This window comes from Eulemur rufifrons, chromosome 20 (assembly GCF_041146395.1).
Source record: "Eulemur rufifrons isolate Redbay chromosome 20, OSU_ERuf_1, whole genome shotgun sequence".
NCBI classification, from domain to species: Eukaryota; Metazoa; Chordata; class Mammalia; order Primates; family Lemuridae; genus Eulemur; species Eulemur rufifrons.
Genome location: NC_091002.1, coordinates 24,502,910 through 24,510,203, shown reverse-complemented (window position 1 = coordinate 24,510,203; position 7,294 = coordinate 24,502,910).

The window sequence follows — 7,294 nt, the reverse complement described above, 5'->3', positions numbered from 1 at the left end:
ACCCCATCAGGACCCTGCACATCCCTCGCGCCTTTGTCTAGGCTCTCGGCAGCGGGGTTCCGGGGCCCAGCCCCTGGGGGCCTGTGCGGCTGCAGTGCAGTGGGTTGGGGAGACAGTGGTAGGAGGTGAGGTCCACGGGGTGCAGGGGCCCCGCGGGGCCTGGCAGGCATGGCGCGGAGGGTGGCCTTTGCTCTGTGTGCAGTAGGAAACGTTGCAGGGCTCTGAGCAGAGGAGCAGCCTGGTCCGACTCGTGTCTCGGGCTGCTATGGGGAAGAGATTGCAGGTGGGCAGCGTCAGAGGCAGGGAAATCAGGGAGGACCCTTTGCAATAATTCAGGCCAAGCTGATGGTGGCTGAGGGGCAGTCGTTAGGCGTGGTCACGTTCTGGAAGTGGTGGTTGTGGGAGACAAGAGAAATGCGAGGACAGGAACAACTGGATGCATTTGACACTGTCCCCAAGAAGGTGAGAATGGGGGATCTGAACCGAATTCTCTCTGACCCGCAGCCCCAGGGCACGAGGTAAACCTTTCTGTTCCTCTCCTGTAAATCTTACCAGAAAGATAAGATCCACCCATCCACCCATCCAATCATTTATTCCTTCATTAGAGGCACCGTAGACATAAGGATTAATAACACTCACATCCTGCCCTCAAGAAACTCAGAATTTGGTGGAGAATCAGAGATGAGTCATCCCCACACATATATTCAGTCATTTAGTCATTCAACAAACCTTCATTAGCACTTAGTTTCTGGGAAGCAAGCATCGTGGTAGGGATTGAGGTTGCTCTTGGCCTTAAGAAAGTCCTAGTCCTATTAGAGAGCCTGGGGTTAGCCGTCCTCACTCCTTCATCCATTCCTTGCTTTGCTGAAGAGTCACCAACATCGAGCCTGTGCTAGGGCCTGGGAGAGGACCCCCCGCCATTGGGTGACCCAACAGTGGGCTCTGGTGAATGTCCCCAAGCAACAAGGCCTCCCTCTGGAGCCCTGGCCTCCCCACCAGGGTTCCACCTGCCACTCTCACATGTGAGCCAGCCCTGGTGGCAGCTGCCAGAGTCCATTGCACCCCTCCCCACAGCATGCTGGGGGCTAACTCTGCCGTCATCTTCCTGCAGAAAACCGTGAGACCATCCCTCTGGGCAGCCCCCCTCACAGCCGTCTGCCCAGGCCCCTACTGACACATCTTGACACTTGCAGACCCCAGACCCCAAGATGCATCCGCTCTGGAGGCTCCTCGCCTGCCTTGGATTGCTGTGCTTGGCCTGGCCAAGGCCCCACAGACAGCAAAGCCACCTTGGCAAGAAGTAAACTGAGCTCAAGCTCTGCCTGCTGCCCACAGAGCAGGTGAGATGGCATCATTTGGGCCCCACCACTGACCTTGGGTCAGCGAGCCTCTTTTCTTCCTTTTCTTCTCAGACATCAAGCCCAGAAAATTAAGGTTGAGTTGACCATAAGCCAATTCATAGGACGTCGTCATTAGCATGAATCCCTGCAAGGTCCTTGTTTATGTCATTTTCCCCTTTTATCCCTTATCCTGACTCCCATGTCCCTACTGCTTTGGCAGGCACTGTGGTGTGTTTAATGTACGCATTTAAATATGCCTGTATCCTTGTGCATGCAGCGTGTTGATTCGCATAAATTATATTGCCACATAGATCTCATTCTGTTTTACCGTTTCCACTCGACACCATGCTGTTGGCATCTGTGTTTTTTCAGCTGGCGCAGAGAGGTCCATAGATTCTATATGGCCATTCCCCTAGCGATGGACACTTAAGCTGTCTCTAATTTCCCACTATGATAAGCTAACTGAGATGAACATCCTTGTATGTGTCCCTATTAGACCCCGTGGGAGAATTTCTAGGATATACCCAGAAGGAGGAGGGCTGGACCTTGGGGTAGATGTAAACTCAATTTAACTAAAACTGCCAGAATCCTAGAAATGGCTTTGCTGGTCTACACTTACTTCCGTAATAAATAAGCGTACGTCTCCCCATTCTCCCCAACACTGACTGGAGAATACGCATCTGTATCAGTCAGCTAGAGCTTTCATAACAAGATAGCACACACTGAGTGGCTTAAGCAACAGGCATTTATTTTCTCACAGTTCTGGAGTCTGGAAGTCCAAGATCAAGGTGCCCCCAGGGCTGGTTCCTGGGGAGGACTCTCTTGCTGGCTTGCAGACGGCCACCTTCTCAGTGTATCCTCACATGGCCTTTTCTCTGTGCATGCAGAGAAAGAGATCTCTGCTGTCTCTTCTTATAAAGTCACCAATCCTATCAGTCTAGGGCTCCACCCTTATGACCTCATTTAACCTTTTTTTTTTTTTTTTTTTGAGACAGGGTCTCTAGCTCGAGCTAGAGTGCCATGGCATCAGCCTAGCTCACAGCAACCTCAAACTCCTGGACTCAAGTGATCCTCCTGCCTCAGCCTCCCGAGTAGCTGGGACTACAGGCATACGTCACCATGCCCAGCTAATTTTTTCTATGTATATTTTTAGTTGTCCAGATAATTTCTTTCTATTTTTTTTTAGTAGTGTGGGGGGGAGGGTCTCGCTCTTGCTCAGGCTGGTCTCGAACTCCTGAGCCCAAACGATCCACCTGCCTCAGCCTCCCAGAGTGCTAGGATTACAGGCATGAGCCACCGTGCCTGGCCTCATTTAACCTTAATTGCCCCCTTTAAGGCCCTATCTCCAAATACCTGCACATCGGGCTGAGGGTGGGACACAATTCAGTCTCTAACAACATCTTGATAATTTTTTGCCAGCCTGATGTGTGATCTCTAGTTGTTTTAGCTTGACTTTGTCTGATTAACGGGAAGTTTGAACATCTCATCATAATTTTAACCATTTTGAAGTCTTTGAATTCCCTGTTCTTATCTTTTATCCATTTTTCTATTTGCTTTCCTGGTTTTTTTTTTTTTTATCCTCTTTGATTTGAGGATCCATTAATTTATTCTTGACATTAGTCCCTTGTCAGATTTAAGCATTGCTAATATTTCTCCAGAACTGTCATCTATTAACATTGTATGGCCTTCAATTGAACAGGAATATTTTCAAACTCATCAATATTTTATCTTATGTTTTATGTCTGGAGAGTCTTAAGACCTTGCCCCTATCTCAGACGTATCCGACTTTGCTTTTTCTAGTAGCTTTAGAGTTTCACCTTTTACATTTAGAATTTCAACCCATCTGGAGGCCGTCTTTCTGTCAGTCTATGTAGGGAAGGCAGAGATTCAGCTTCACTTCTCGCCATGGAATGAATCGTTTTTCCCAAACCATCTGCTAAATGACCAAATTCTGAAACATGAGGATTCATTCACTGCTGAGCCCTGCATCTGTTTCTATACCAATAATGCAACATTGTAAATATGACATCTTTGCAGAATGCTATTTTATCTGATAGACTTTTATCCTTTCAAATGACTTTTAGAGTGTGTTGAGTTCCTTTACAAAAATTTCCTCTGGAAATTTGACTGGGGTTACATTGAATTTGCTTGTTAACTTAGAAATTCTGAGTTGATATTTTTGCAATATTAGACCACCCAATCATAAAATTAGTATATCTTTTAATTTATTCAGAGTCTGCTATATATCCCATAATAGAATTTTAAAGTCCTGTCAATGTCTTGAGTGTTATTTGTTAAATTGATTCCTAGAGAATATATCATGTTTTTGCCACAGTAAATGCTACCTAATTTTCTGTTATATTTTCTAATTGGTATTGCAGGTTCAGAGGAGAGGAAAGCTGTTGACTTTTGAAAATTAATCTGATATTCAAAAGTCTTTCTGATCTCTCATGGTTGTCATTGTTTGTTATATATATTCCATAGGATTTTCCATCTAGAGGATTATATCATCCAGAAATAGTGACAGTTTTATCTCTTCTCTTCTAAGCCGTATACTTCCTGTGCCTTTTTCTTATCTTGCACTGGAGCCAGGGCCTTCTGTAAAAATGGGAATGTAACCAGAATTCTCCACTAAGTTTGGCATTTTCTGTAGGTTTTTTGGAATACAGCTTTTATCACATTAAGGCAATTCCTTATGTTCCTAGTTTTACGAATTTTTCTTAATCATAAGTCAGTACTGGCCTTTAACAAATGTTTTTCTGCATCTAAAAGTTAATCAGGCCGGGCGCGGTGGCTCACGCCTGTAATCCTAGCACTCTGGGAGGCCGAGGTGGGCGGATCGTTTGAGCTCAGGAGTTCGAGACCAGCCTGAGCAAGAGCGAGACCCCACCTCTACTAAAAATAGAAAGAAATTATATGGACAGCTAAAAATATATATAGAAAAAAATTAGCCGGGCATGGTGGCGCATGCCTGTAGTCCCAGCTACTCGGGAGGCTGAGACAGGAGGATCGCTTGAGCTCAGGAGTTTGAGGTTGCTGTGAGCTAGGCTGATGCCACGGCACTCACTCTAGCCTGGGCAACAGAGTGAGACTCTGTCTCAAAAAAAAAAAAAAAAAAAAGTTAATCAATTTTTTGCTCTAAACCATTAAATGATAAATTGTATTAATAGATTTTCTGCTGTTGAGCCATCCTAGCGCTTCTCACATAAACATATTTTACAATGTACTATTAGATTTTATTAGCTAATAATTTATTTATGAGTTTAGCAAATTTTTTTTGGTCACTACTTTGTTTTGAACTTGGACAAGCAAAGTTTTTATACATACAACAAATATGTAACTTTCTTTCCTCATACTAACCTTGAGGCTAGGCAAGTTGTACTGGCCTCGCAGAATATATTTGACACCTTTCTCTTTTTCTGTTTTCATTCACAAGTTCCTGCTTTATAAAAGTTTGGTGAAACTCTTCCATGAAACCATCTAGGTCAGAAGCTTTGGGGGAAATGAGCTCTTCAATCACTATTTCCATTTAAGAAATTTCTTAATTTCTTTGATTATGAATGTTTTCCATTCTCCCTCATTTCATTTAGGTTATCAAACACATGGGTGTGTAGTTGTGTGCTTCATCTGTAACTCATCCGTGCAACGTGTGCAGTTAGGCCATTAGTTCCTAGAGCTGATTTTGAGACGTGAGTGAAGGCGAGTGCGTGCAATGTGCTTCTTCCGCTGCGGACATGTTTATCGCTACGACCAGCAGCAGCTGCTGCTCTGCAGTGACCCAGAGTCCCAGTGTGGGACCCGTCTCGGGGCAGGCCGAGTCAGCGAAATTGCAGTAGCGTTAGAGTGCTTAGCTACAAGCGCTAGAAAGCCCAACTCAACCTGGCTTACGCAATAATAAAAGTTTTCAGGAAAAACCCCAGGTTTGGTTCAATCAGCGCTACACGCAGCATTGGGCAGGGAGTTGGCGCTTGGTACGCTGGCCACGATTCCTGTGGGAAATCCAGTGCAGGTGAAGCTTCCAGCCACAAGCCCTTCAGTTTTCTCTTCCCACCCCCGGCCTGACCCTCCTCGCTGTGCTGGTGGCCCAGGTGTGTCCTGTGAGCGGGGAACTCCTCAGGCAGCTGGATGTGAAGCTGTTGCAAAGTCGCCTGGATGCGAGTCTGGTCCATCGAGGGAGGATGACTCCGGGTTGGAAAGTGCCTGAAAGAGGCCACTCCAGCCCTGGAGTCCCCAGAAGGCCTGCTGGGGGGTGTCGGCATGTGCTATGAGAACACTCTAGAGGTGACCACATTATGATGACCACTACTGTCCCCCAAGAGGGCTGTGCCTGCCGAGGGGTCCCCTACCGAGCAGGCCGTGCCTGCCAAGTCGCCCAAGTTGCCGGGGATTCTTGCTTCTCCCGAGATTCCACCCAATCCAGTAGGGAGCATGGCCGCGCCCCAGCCCTGAGACCACCCCCACTCCTGCTGCAGATACACGGTGACAGCCCCTGCCCTCCTGGGGCTCACAGTCTCCCGAATGGACGGCATCGAGAAGGGAATAACTAAATATCATTTGGAGAGCATTGTCATGTGAATGGCCGGCATGGATGGGAGAGAGTTTCCCTTCAGCGTGGACCTGGGCTTGGAATGGGGACACACTGGTGACCACTGCTGCCCCTTCTCCTTACACAACAGGCTGCTGCTCATGAACTCAGCCAGCCGTGATTCCTGCCAGCCCCCCCCACGCCCGGCTGGAGAGCCCGCCAGCTGCCTGCTGTTCATCGGGAGATTGCACATCCTGGACTTTGAGAGGACCTCTGCCACCCTGTAAACCTTTCCCCAAGCCTGTGGACATCCTGTCCTCCCCCACAATAAAGTCTAGAATGGGGCAAGGTCCCCCCTGCTTGGACCCTGAGATTTATTTTAGGTCCAGAAGTCAGACCAGATAAAGTGTCCACTCCAAAAACACATATCCCCAGCTCCACTCATCACCCCAGAAACCCCAGAGAAGGCATTTTGCAGCCAGCAGCCCAGCCATGCTTTGCTCTCAATGCAGGGAGGAGCCGTTGAGATTTCCCACATGCCCTTGGTCGTTCAACCCACATTTATAGAGCACCTACTATGTGCCAAGAATGTTGCTGGGCTCCAACACGGTGCTGAGAAAGGGTGACAGAGTGGAAACACAAAAACATTGACACAAACAGATCTGAGTTCAAATTAGGATTTAGCCCAACTGCAAGTTGCATGAGGGTATGGATGGCATGCAGCATGGTGACCAACGAGTTCCCAGGCCCTGGCAGAGGGCTGGCACAGAGCGTGAGAGCTCTGCAAATATTTGTGGCTCAACGAATGGGTGAATTCTAGTCTTCGGACTCACTGGCTGTGTTTGGGACCAAGCACTTGACCTTTTGGTCTTTGTCACTTGCAAAATGGGAGTAGAAATCTTGCAGGATGAGGAGCAACAGGAGCCCTCACGTGCTGCTGGTGGGAGATAAATTACTCCTGCACTTTATAAAGCTGTGTGGTAATATCTACTGCAGCTGAACACAGGCTTGCGCTACAACTTAGCAACTCCACTCTCAGTGTCTACTCCCAGAAATGCGTGCACACATGCACCCAAAGACAAGGACGCCCACAGCAGCAATGATCGTCATAGCCACAACCTAAACACCCCCTAAACGCCTATCGAAAGAATGAATAAATAGAATAGGTAAATATCTTGTAGGATGGTAACCCTGGAATTCTCTAGAGTAAGGCAAGTGACCTACAGCTGCACACGGCCACGTGGACGGATCCTACAAACATGACACTATGTGAAGCCAGACACAAAAGAGTGCATGTCGCATCCCCCGTGCATATGAGCTCAAAAATAGCAAAACCATCCGCAGCCGATAGAGGTAAGATAGTGGTTACCTTGGGGCAGGGGTCAGCGACTGGGAGGACCCCCAGGGGGGCTTCCAGAGAGCGGGTGAC